Here is a 12,407-nt window from a genome sequence, read left to right on the forward strand (position 1 = left end):
CTAAGGCTTGCTCATCTTCCTCAGAGCTGCAAATCGTAAATAGATCTGTTAAAAAAACATGAAATGAAATTTACAATATGGAAGAGATTAAAAAAAAAAAATTTGTTTGGAAGGTACTGCTTTTACTGCTTGACTCTGCACTGTAAAATGCACCCAGTGGGGAGGACTGGACTTAATTTCCAAAGGTCCCTTCCATCCCTTATGATTCTATGAAATTAAGATCTTAGTTTTTTAAAATGTGTTGGAAATTCAGCATACTCAGTAAAAATGTATGATATGCCTGCTAAGGGATGAGCTGTCTTCTATCTTGGCTGTATGGATAAGCAGCATATCAAAAATCAGACAGTCTAAAATTAATAAAAGGCTTATTTTTTGAGGAGGGTGCCAGGGGAATGTCATAGAGGAGAAATTTATGAAAAAAAAAAAAAAGAAAATAATGAAAGCCTTTAGCTGAAAAAATACTGTTTTTGAGATTTTTAAAAATTATTTTTTACATGACTAATTTACAAAACAAATAGGAAGTTAAGAAGCATGTAGGTAATCTTGAAAAGACATGAACTGTTCTTGAAAGCAATTTGTCTTTGCTAATAGGAACTCCTCCACGCCCAAATATTGTTTTGAAAAATTTTCAAAGTAGGCGCCATGTGGATTTATGTTCTAAATATAACAGTATGAGTCTCACAGCCACGTATCTTAGTCCCACATTAAAAACTAGAAAATATGGAACATTTAAATATAAAAAAAAGAAAAACTGACTAAATTGATTACTATAAGATAGAGTAGATGTATTATTTGTATTAGTGATTAATAGTTTTAAATTATAAATGCAAATCTTATTACACTGTATTCACTTGTCATTAGCAAACAGAAAATCTTAGGTAAAATCAAGTGTGCACATTATGTAAGCACTCTCTAGGAACCTGCTTGGGTAAAATAGTGTCAATCACTGTATAGGGAAAAAAAGCAAATATTTTTCTTCACACTGGAGTATAAATGAGCACTGAGGCCTGTGTGATTCATGTCTCAAATGGTTAATGAAAGGCACTGTTATTGCAATCCTATGCATTTTGGTGGGTGTCTGTGTTGCTTTGTGGCCTGGCTGATGGATGCTCACTTTTATATATTGTTTGAATTACTTCAGCTTTCCTTTCATTGTGAGGGATATATGTCTTCATAATTGTAAATCTTCTCCGAATTCTTTCTGGTCTGTATGAAGAAGAAAATTGTGGAATTCAAGTCAGTTGAATGCTACAACAGGAAAAAAAATCAGTGAAGTCTTTCCTTGGAAAAGTAGTCAAAGTGATTTTTGTGCCCTGAGATGCAGAACTGATAATCCTGGGGAAAAATAACCAATTAACCTCTGGTTTGCTAACATGATTGCATGCTGATCTTACAGTTTTTGCTTAATTTTAGTATATGTGTTATTAAGTGGAGAGTTTCTAATTTGCTTAAAATCATTTGGTTTAATTTATCTTAAATTCTGGAAAAAAATATAGAGTCATTTGAAGTGTTTTTTTCCAAGTACATTTATTCAAGACTTGATTTTATGCGTAACACAAATTTAAAAGTGAACATATTACACGTTTGTTCAAACTAGACCTATTTTTTATTTTTATATTCATTTTCAGTAAATCTATTTTACTTCCACTGACAGATGGTAATTTTAGCTTTAAAAGTTATGATGGGTGAACCATTTTAGAACTTTTGAAATGCTTGCTCTCTACAGCCAGGATTCTCCCATTGTTCCTTCAGATTTAGGTGCAGCCAGCTATCTATTAGCTAACTGTGCAGCTCTCCTTTTGAAGGAGATTATATGTATGGTTAAAAGGGTCATGATTCTGATTTTGATAATTTGGAGATTACTTCATTTTTTGAGCTTCAGTACAAACATTGTTTTTCAGACTCTTCTGATGATTGTCAGTAGGGCTGCGAGGAGAGGCCACTAATATTGTGTGTGATTGCCTGCCAATGGCTACATTAGTGTTTGTATCTTTGAAGAAAATAACTGCAAACAGCTGCAATTAATGGCATTGCATAGACTTCTAAATAATTATTGATTTCTTCCCAATTTTTCAAGTGATGGATTTTTCTACAGAGTCTAGAATTTTGTTTTTATTAAAAATTGTCTACCCCATATATTGCTTCAGAGAATCTTAAAATATTCCTTGCACTATTTGTTCTCTTTTCTTGCACACTCTGATCCTCATACTACTTTTTCTGGTGTTCTTTTTTTTTTTTTTTTTTTTTTTTTTTTTTTTTTTTACTTCAGTGATATATGTTGTAGTAGATCAAAATGGAAGCCCCCAGATACCTGACATCCTTTGTGGCGCTTGCTTGGCACAGGGTTCAGCAGCTTAGAAGTTATTTTAGGGTCAGTATGAAATAAGAAAATTGATTTACTGAGACACTGCTTTCACTGAGTTACTTGCCTTCCATACTAATCATTCCTTAGGCCTTCTTGATAGTCTCTAACACAACACTTTTTTCCTAAGGTGCCTTGTAGACTTCTGAAAGTCTCATCTATGGGTACAATCTTTGCTTTGATAAACAGAATTCCTGCATGTTTACTGCTCTTGAATTCTTATAATAAGAAATGACTTTAGGTATAGTGTTAGTGGTCTGATCACAAGCGGTGTAAAAGACATTTAAGTAAAGGTTAGTAGTATGTGTACCGAGTTCACTTGTCAAATGTATCTTCTCTGTAAAGCACAGTTGTCACTTGGCAATTTATTTGGCATTCCAGGTACTGGGAATGCCAGTGGTAGTTCTCTCTTCTGTGTCAACTTAACAAAGTTAGATGGGATTGAAGGTGAGACTTGTGAAGTGTTCAACAGCATTGATCCAATCTGGGTTTCTCTCCGAGCCTATTAATATTCTCAGAGCATACTTGGAATGTAGCAGAATTGAAACAGACCTTTCAAATGTTCCCTTGTGTTCAACTAAATACCTTGAATGAAGTTCTAATGGGAAAACTCAGATTCATTACTTATCCTTTGAATTGAAGTCTTTTAATATCTTCAATATTTTTTTTAAATTTTTTCTCCATTACATTTTTTTCACCCCATTTTCCCCCTTTTATGTTTCCTCTCTCAGACAGAAGAAGTTATTGGGAAAAGTAAAAGCGAAAAGAGGAATTGAGAAAATGCTGTTTTTCTTTACTGTTAAGAAAGTGAAAATAAAGTGAAAGGTCAGGGAAGGATTTTTTTTTAATTTTTCCTTTAATTTGTTTTAGTTTGCACAGGTTTTTCATCTTTAAAGAAAGTAACATTTCTTTTAATGAAGGTAAGAGAAGTGGTTCCTACTTTTGTGTATTTTCGGTAATGTTTGGCATCAGATGTTGCAAGATCTTTTGCTTTAAAACTTACAAACTTTGAAGTAATACTGAAGAAAAGACAACTCTAATACCTAAGAATCGTGTTGTTATTATCAAGTTATTTTATTGTGTACAGTTAGAAATCAGAAAAGATTAAGTTCAGAGCACTGTTTAGATAGGTTATACTCCCTTAGAGATGGCAAGTAAAGTGAATGATCTCATGACAAGCAGGCCTTGGGGTGGTTCATGTTCTTGTTGATGCATCAGATATGATGCTGATACCAAGTTTGAAAAGGAACTCAGTTCTCCTAAATGAATTGTAGGTATTAAATAATTCATGTCTTTACTTGCTTCCAGCCTTAAGAAATTAATAAAAACGTGGACGACTTAGAAAGCTATTAAAAGTTAAGATTTATTACTGGCATAAGAGACAGCTTACAATCTTTTTCCACAATAAGGAAACATCTGCTTGTTCTAAAAGCTCAGAATTTACCAGCTTAACTTCAGAGTGTTATTTGCAGTAAAAAGCAAAATTTAAAGTAATGAAGCATAAACATCAATGTCTATAAAAGGCAGTAAAAGCCTTTTAAAATCTTATTGCAGAAATGTTTCATTTTACATAGTCCTATGAATGCAGAGTAGTAGGCATTTATTTAAGTAACACACTGCATGAGAACACATGTAAGAGCTGACTGAAGAGGCTGTGGATGCCCTGTCCCTGGAGGTGTCTGTGATTCTAAGAGCAGGTGCTTTCAGTTCCAGCAACTTGCCATCGCTCAAACTTCTTCTGTTTTGAGTAGGTCTATTCACATTCACTCTTTTTATATTCCGTTGTAGGATTCTACCTCTCAAAAGAGCCAGAACATAAATGACTTCAGTACAATCACCTTGTCTGTTGTTTTTTTTTTTCTCCAGTACTTCTGAAGATTGCCATCTGGTTCAGGAACTGCTGTTATTTATTTCCTGCTTTTGGCATGTTGTACAAAATACTTGAAAGCCAACAGTGTTTAACCTACTCAGATTTTTACTATTTTGTTTTGTTGCTTTCAGAATGGTTCAATTGTAAAAAACATTAATTTGCTTTAATGTCTATCTGGAGATACAGACAAAAAAGCATTCTAGCAAAAAACTGCTGGTATTTTTTTTAGCATTATCTGATGAGGTTTTCACTTTATATGAATTTGGAATGGTTTGGGAAACTACTTAACTTACAGGTAAATTTACTTCGTTTTTTTTTTATCTTGGAGCCATAGAATAATTCAGTTTGAAACAGATCTGTAGATATTTTCTAATCCAAAACCCTTTTCAAAGATTTATTAATTAGGTCAGGTAGCTCAGGGCCACATGTAATCAATTCTCTATCTCTGAAGTCAGGTATCCTAAAGCATCTCTGGGTCACTGTTTCAGTTCTCAACTAAATCTCTGATTAGATCTATCACTGTAAATAGCAAGTCCAGCATGGTGCCTGCACTCACTGGCTCCTCACTCACCTTGGTTAGGAAACTCCAAAAGCCTCCTGGCTTGCTGTTGCTCTTCTGTCAGATACTGAGGTGATGAACACACACCGTGAGAACCAGGATCTGCAAAAATGAACCTTCTTCCAGTTGTCTGAGGAAGGCTTCATATTATATCCTTTCCTTAATCAGCTGATACATAGCAAGTGTAGTGCTTAGGGTTGATGGTTTGTCTGGATTCCAGGAAATCAAGAAGGATCGGTCCTTTCTTATCCCAAAAAGCATTGCATGTCACTTTACTCACTGAGGGCAGCATCTTGAATGTAATTGCATGTAATGGAACTCTTCCAAGGGAATTGAAGTAGATTTTTCTCTTTGTAGGATGATCTAATGAAATTTTTTCTTGCCTGGATTCCAGGGCATTTCCCACTGTGCTTTTGTCCAAAGCACCTGTCATGGGCTTTTCCATCTTTTTGCTGTTATTTAATATCTATGTGGTGATTAACAATACGCACAGTTGTGAAGCCCTGCATTAGAACAGTTTTTTGTTTTTTTTTTAATAGTGGAACAGATGGTTTGGACTAACAGTTTTATTCTTGAGTCTGCAGTGCAGAAAAGGGAAAATTATATTCAAGTAATGCATCTTCAAAGTTAAAGTTACTTTTTCGATTATTCACCTTTGCCTACTGGGAAATTTGCTGCTCTTTTAGAGAATGAGAGCAAATAAAAGCTACCGAGATAAAATCAAAAGAAAACAAGCCATATCAGGAATGTATTCAAATCTGGTAGATAGAATGACTGCTGGTGAAGGAGGTGGCTCTTTCTGCATGGCATAAAATAATGAAATGTGTAGGGATTGTGTTAACTTCTCAGCATGTTTGAAGAAGTCTAAAGATTAGGTAATTACTTTAGTGTAAACTGCACCCCTTTGAGGTTGCCAAAAGGAAGGCAGATTCTTTGTGAATTTGTTTCTCCTGGATGAGCTCAGCTGGGAGGCCTTTGAATTTAAGGGCCACCTGATGTAGCTAAGCATAATAGTGAATTCAACTTATGTATCATGAGGAGAGGGTTGAAGCAAAGACATTCCATGGCTGTGCCTTTGTTGTCATCACTTTCCCATTTCCATCATCTGTTCTGAGGATTCCTATCAGCACGAAACTACGAAAATAGCTTTGCCATTAAAATCCTGACTTAGAACAGGAAGGAATTTTTACCTGCTCCATGCTTACCAGCTCTAACACTAATTAATAAAGTGCTTGTCTTACACCATTCTGATATTCACTCATCTGTGTCAAAAAAATAATTCTACCAGTACTCAGTATCATTTAAGTGAGAATAGACTTTCTACTTGTCATTTATACTATAGTCTACACCTGAAAAAACCATGTGCCTATGAGCAATAAAACTGAACTTATTCCTGATGCATCTAAATTTATATCCAGAGTTATCTAAAGCAGTGTCTGGAAAGAATATAGACAAGAAATCATTTCTTCATTTTTGCTTGGGACAAGGCTGGCTCCCTGCTAAATCAAAACATATTGACTTAAAAAGGAGGGTAGTTTGTTACTGTCAGTTGAAATTGTTACTAAAATTTAGGAATCTACCTTAGGGTTATCATGTACTGTTTTACTACTTATTATGTTTAAACTTTATTACACAAGTTAAGGAACTGGATTTAGACATTTTCAGATTAATTAATACCTTGCATGCTTTGAGTCTTTTCTGTGGTATTGTGGTGATCTTCCATCAGATGGTGCTATTAGGATTTAAGATGAAAACAGTCTGGTTTGTGCTCGTAAGAACTAAAAGACCTTGATTCCGTTCATCATTTTGTATTTCAAGCTAATTAATGGAGATTTATCGGAAGTTTTATGCAGTTCATATAGTGAAGGAAGCTGTTTGTAAACACGTGGTAATGTCAAACTCAGTGATCTGAAAACATGCCTCAACAAATTTTATTAAATGTTTTAGAAGAGGGAATAAGATTTTGTATTGTCTTATCAGTTCTATGGAGTAACCAAAAATCTTGCACTATCTTCTTCGGAGTCAAGGGAACTGCACTAATATTCTAGAAAGGTATTTCTCCTGCTGACACCTGACTGATCTTCAGACAATGGCTCACATGAGAGGTCATTGGTCAGAATTCAGTTTGTTCAAAATAGTATTACTTGCTTTCCCCATCCAGCAGTGGTTTCCTGTAGTAATGTGAGTACAGAAGTGATTTGACCTCTACCCACGGTACCTCACAAGGAACTTCTAGCATAAAAAATAAAAAACTGTTTGCCTAACAAATCAAAACCAGAAAATATACAAATTCTCAAGTCAGGAAATGGTAAGTTTTTATGGTGTCCCTCTGTCAGCTTGAATATTATCAGAACAAAGCAGATGTGCCACTGATGAATAACGAAATGCTGAGTAAGTTTTCTGGAAAAATTGTGAGATAACTTATTCTGGACTTCCACAAAGAGTGACTTTACATGGTATGTTTAGAGATAAACTGTGTAAAATGTTTGAAAACTTGAGTATGCATCAAAACTAATCTGTGAGGTTCTGTGCCATCAGCTAAAACAACCTTTAAAACATTTTGATTGCACTTAATTTTGCTTGAGATACTAGCGATTGTTACAGCCAGGTACTGAATAGAGTTGCTGATTTTGCTGTGGTTAGGTGAAAAAATTCAAAGTATTTATCATTGTTTTGCATAAAAAAAAGCAAAACCCCAAACCAACCACTTTCAGAATAGTTCGAAATATGTAATTTCAATAATTTTTCCAAAAATGCTGAAAACTTCACATTTGGACAGCAGAAGATACTGACTTTGATAAGGGTGTAACATTGTTTCAGATTTTTACTTGAGAAAAATTTACAGAATAATCACCAAAACGTACTGTACGGTTTTGAATGTTGAATGTAAAGTATCTTACATTAAAATATTTCACTTTGGAGCTAAATGTACAAAAAAACAAATAATGTTTACAACATATGGTTCGGTGTGACTGTATTTCTGAAAGGTGTAGAGGTGACCTGAGCCTTATTTCTAGAAAGTATTATGGAAATCAAGGGAGTCTGCGTGGTGTTAAATCACTGAATTACTGTGTCTCTACAGAAGTGCTGTGCAAGAAACAGAAGTAAAACTCTGGAAGCAGTATACTTCCCAAAGTCATGCTTACAGTGAAGCTAATACTGTGTTTTCCCCACTATATCAGTGGGTGTTCTTCATCATTTCTTGCAGAGGGTGCTAATGTGAGTTATAACAATACAGTAAGAAAGAAAAACAAACTAGAACCCAGCATTGTATTTACCACACCAATTGGGCAAGTGGTGTGAGTTGTGAAAAGCCCAGTGACACAAATAAGTAGCTTTCAGAGATGGTAATTGTAGCAGAGAGATTCTTTGGTAGCGCCCACCTTTTAGCACTCTGTGGCTTAGTGATTATCTTTAGACTTCACACCCTGGCTTCCCTGCTCAGGAACACTAATGTTCTGTAAACAATAGGATTTAAATGGCTTGTTAAAAGGAATTCTGTGATTTTGCACCGTTATCAAAAGAAAACATTTTAATGGTGTTCAGTGCTGCTCTTACTGTGCAAATTAAAATTCCTTTGTAGGGATCAAGAGCTACAGCTTAGATTAATATCCTACAGAAGGAAGAACATATTATCTTCCACAGTCTAATGCCTTTATCTGAGCCAGCAGTTCATGATGCTGTGAACTGCTGGATTTAAGTGACCTTTCCCAGTGATATTCACAGCAAGTGGTAAGAATAACAAGTACATACACAAAGCTGCTCTGAAACTTTTTATCCCCACTCTTTTTGATATTATTACTTCATTATATTTAAAGACTTCTTGCAACAGTGGCTTCCACCAATATTCACGCAGCAACAACTTGATGACTAGCATCACACCACTGCATGCAATTTCATTATAGCTAGAAAGACAGAAAAAGGCTGTCTCTGCCCTATTATGGGAAGATGCTGCTTTTTATATTCCTCTGGGATAAATCCTTATTGTATTGCCACTGTGGATACACTCCATTAATACTTTATAAAGTCATTCTCTTTGAGGCTACTGAGCCAGAATTTCATCTTTTAACTGCTACTTCAGTTCCACTCAGATTAATCTCTTCCACTGAGTTCTGGTCCTCGTGTAAATTGTTGGATCCATAATTATCAGAGATAATCCTGAGAACAAATGCCACTGATTCAGCAGGTTTGCTCCTAGATCAAGTCATTAGATTCTCAGAACACCTTTTACTGAAATTGATTTATATGAATTAGGGCTATAAAATGTGGCTTTCTGTACGTTGCAACTTATACATAGCTTTCCTGCTTATTTGAATGAAAAAGTGAATTATTAGCATGACTTTTTTCTTAATGGTTTTAAACTATTATTCCACTTCGGTGAATGTTGTACATTTCATGAATGTTCTGCTTCTGTTCTTTGCAGGATGAGGCAAATCAGAAATGATTTATTAATATGCAACTTATTCTGTGTTAATTATCTTGATATTTGTCATCTTGTTCTTATGTAGGCTTTGTGAACAAAAAACTCAGGCTTATGACTTTAGAGCTGATGTAACAAGAGAAAACTAGCACTGTGCTAGAAAATTGTTAATAAATGTATTTTATAACTTCATAAATTATAATGAATTTATAAAACTTTCTAAAACAATTCCAGTGAGCGTTAGAGCAGCAGTAATGCAGAACATATTAATGGTGTTCCATTTGTTGAAGTCCAACCTTAAGAAATGCATAATAACTCTAGTGGCTTCTGAAGAAAGCATTTACTACCATGATGTATCTCCTTTCAGACATTCTATTACATTTTCTATGGTTTTGATTGTGTTTTATTACACTTTCTGTGGGAAATCCTAATAACTGGAGACATTAATTTGTCCTAATCAATAAAATCATAAATCTGTTATTTCCTTGTAAGACTGTAAAAGTATGTGGAGAAGCATGAAAAGCCAAGTCCCTGCCCCTGGTGCATGACTTGTTACTTAGAGCTTATTCAAAAGACGTAATTATAAATGACTTTACAACTGGCTTCAAGAGGTGTTTTTATAATCCAGTTTTCAACTTGGAAGATTGGTAGTCAGTCTTCAAGAGGAAAAAGAAGTCTTGACTGATTTATTTTCCTGGTTTGCTAACAAGTGTATGAAAGTATGTTCCTATTAATGGCATTGCAGTTACTTTAGGATGGTATTATAAAGTGATCTTCATTCACAAACGTAATCATAGGGACAGAAAGAACCTGTTGTTCATTCTAGCATCAATTCTCATGTCTCTGTGACTTAAACATGCAAAGATAGAATAGCCGGAGAAGTTCTGTGTTAAAATAGTGCATTCCTGACAAGGCCTTCGTGAGGAACAGTGAGGTCAGACATAAAATAAAATCAAACAAACCTCACATTGCTTTCAAAAAGCAAAACGCCCATAAAATTTCTAATGATTCAGTGTTTGCCAATACTTAATGTTTTCTTTCCCCAGTTTTGAACTTGATCAAGTCAGTGTGTGCTTAATATTAATGATTGAACCTTGGCTTTTAAGTGTTCTGTTGAAGAATGTCTTGTAATTGTTTTTAAGTACATACAACTCAGTAGAGAATTACTTGTATTAAAGTAAAAGCTGTTATAGTAATTATCTATTATGTGTTTTTGATGCAAATTTGTGTTAAATGTGGCAAAGATTATCATGCAGTATTAATGATGCTGATGAATGTCCATTTTTTCTGATTTTATCTATTTTTCTTAAATCTGAGAAAATTAATTTGCATATTAGTGGATGCATTTTTCTGCTAAATAAAAAATATGCGCCAATATGCATTAAATATGTTCTACTATGCAGATTTTAAATTTATCTGCCCTAAGTATCAGTAGTATGTGAAAAATAATCCACAAATGAGTAGACATTGTAGAACATTTTTCTTCATTTCCTGTTTATGCTCTATGTTGTGCTTTGCAAAAACTGTGGCTCCTTTCTGGCATAAATAGTTGTTTTCCTTCCTGAACTATACTGATAACAAATGCTACTACTTAAAACTTCAAATGGGGTGTGAAATTTTTTTTCAAGTTGATAACTTCATTTTTTTTTTTAATACAAAAAATTCCTTTTTGAGTTTCAGTAGAGTTTTACCTTTTTAAATTGGATCGTTAATTAAAGTGTATTCTTGCTTCTTCTCATTTTTGAACAAAACTCTGTGTGTAGACCTTTAAAAGTGGAGTGTAGGCTAATTTTGTTTAGAGTTATAAAATTCCAATTTGTGCAAGTTGGATTCCATATAACTCTCATTTTCAATTATGCAGTCGTCTGGAAAAAAATGTATAGACTGATAGCTAAGTTTTAGTAAACTCTAATTTTAGTCCTTTTAAAAAAAAAGAAATTATCTGCGGTTACTGGAATCTTGGCTATTTCCAGTAAGATGCAAACTACTGCTGAAAAATACCATTTAGGGAATGTTTTCATTTGCTCACTGAGGAGCTAAAATAATTGCTACAACTGAAGGAACATATTTATTTGATACTTTGGTACAATTCTGAGGTATGCACCAGACTGTATAATCACATAAAATGTAATGCTCTTAATATTTTGTTCCCCTGCGATGCCCAGTTCAGCTTTCAGTATTGTTAATCAAGAAGATATCTTCTACTTCAGCATCTTCCAGACAGCAACTATTCCCTGGAGCATGCTTATCCAATCTCTACTGCCAGACTTTTCAATTTATCACCACAGTCTGACAGAGGTGACCCATAAGTAGAAGAGCTGCTCACATTCATTTTTGCTGTGTCTCAGAGCGTCATTTCAGTCAAGCTGGGACAATTCCCCTAAGAAATAAAGGCAGCTATATCAAAATCTGCATGGAAGTATTATTTTTATTTTGATATCTGTGTTCCTCTGAGATCTTCTGATCTTTTTCTTTCAGAATGTCTTTTGTTTAAGAAGTGCATGTTGTTAATCCTTCACATGTTGAAGCTGTGGTCAAATTGGAAGCCCAAGAGGAGTTCTTGGTCAGGCTTTGATTGTATCTTCTAGCTGGAAACGTATTTGTCAGGGTTGTTGGGATGGTCAAAATAAGCAGTGGCCAAGCTTAGTCCAAGAGCTCTGTGCAGGCTGGATTCAGAATGAACTGAGAAGAAGGAAGCTTGGAGAAGCTTAGAAGTTCAAAAGGAGTGTGATGTTTAAGGAAAGTGTTTGATAATTTTGGGGTTTCAAGTTGCAAAACCCTACAACTATCAAGTGTACATTGCTTTTTGGCTTCCTTCCTCCTACATTCAGGTACCAGCTGTTTTATTCCATTTGTTTTCCTTCAGTCCATTGACCTTGTTAAAACTAAATAAATATCTTCAACTTCCCATAGAACTTTTAAGGAATGCTCAAAGGAAATGCGACTTAGGCTGAAAAACTTCTGTTTTTCCCTTAAAAGGATGAACGCCTTTATATATAATCGTTGATCTTGTAAGAGGTCACTAAGCTTTCAACTATTTCTTATCTACATCACATTTTAGAAATAAAAGCCTTGTTGGCAAATTGCTATTAGACTTTGCTATTTTAAAACTGAGTGACAGAAACTTGCACTGTACTAAAGGTGAAGATAAATGAAGCCAAATAGACTATATTAATTGCAGTCCAGTTGTCCTGTG

General features: G+C 34.5%; 1 long non-coding RNA gene across 3 annotated transcripts in view; it reads left to right on the forward strand.

Moving 5' to 3' along the window:
* Window positions 1-12,407, forward strand: part of LOC109369774 (uncharacterized) — a 187,081-nt gene that overhangs the window by 49,758 nt on the left and 124,916 nt on the right. The window lies entirely within an intron of this gene.

This window comes from Meleagris gallopavo, chromosome 13, assembly GCF_905368555.1.
Source record: "Meleagris gallopavo chromosome 13, MGAL_WU_HG_1.1, whole genome shotgun sequence".
Taxonomy (NCBI): domain Eukaryota; kingdom Metazoa; phylum Chordata; class Aves; order Galliformes; family Phasianidae; genus Meleagris; species Meleagris gallopavo.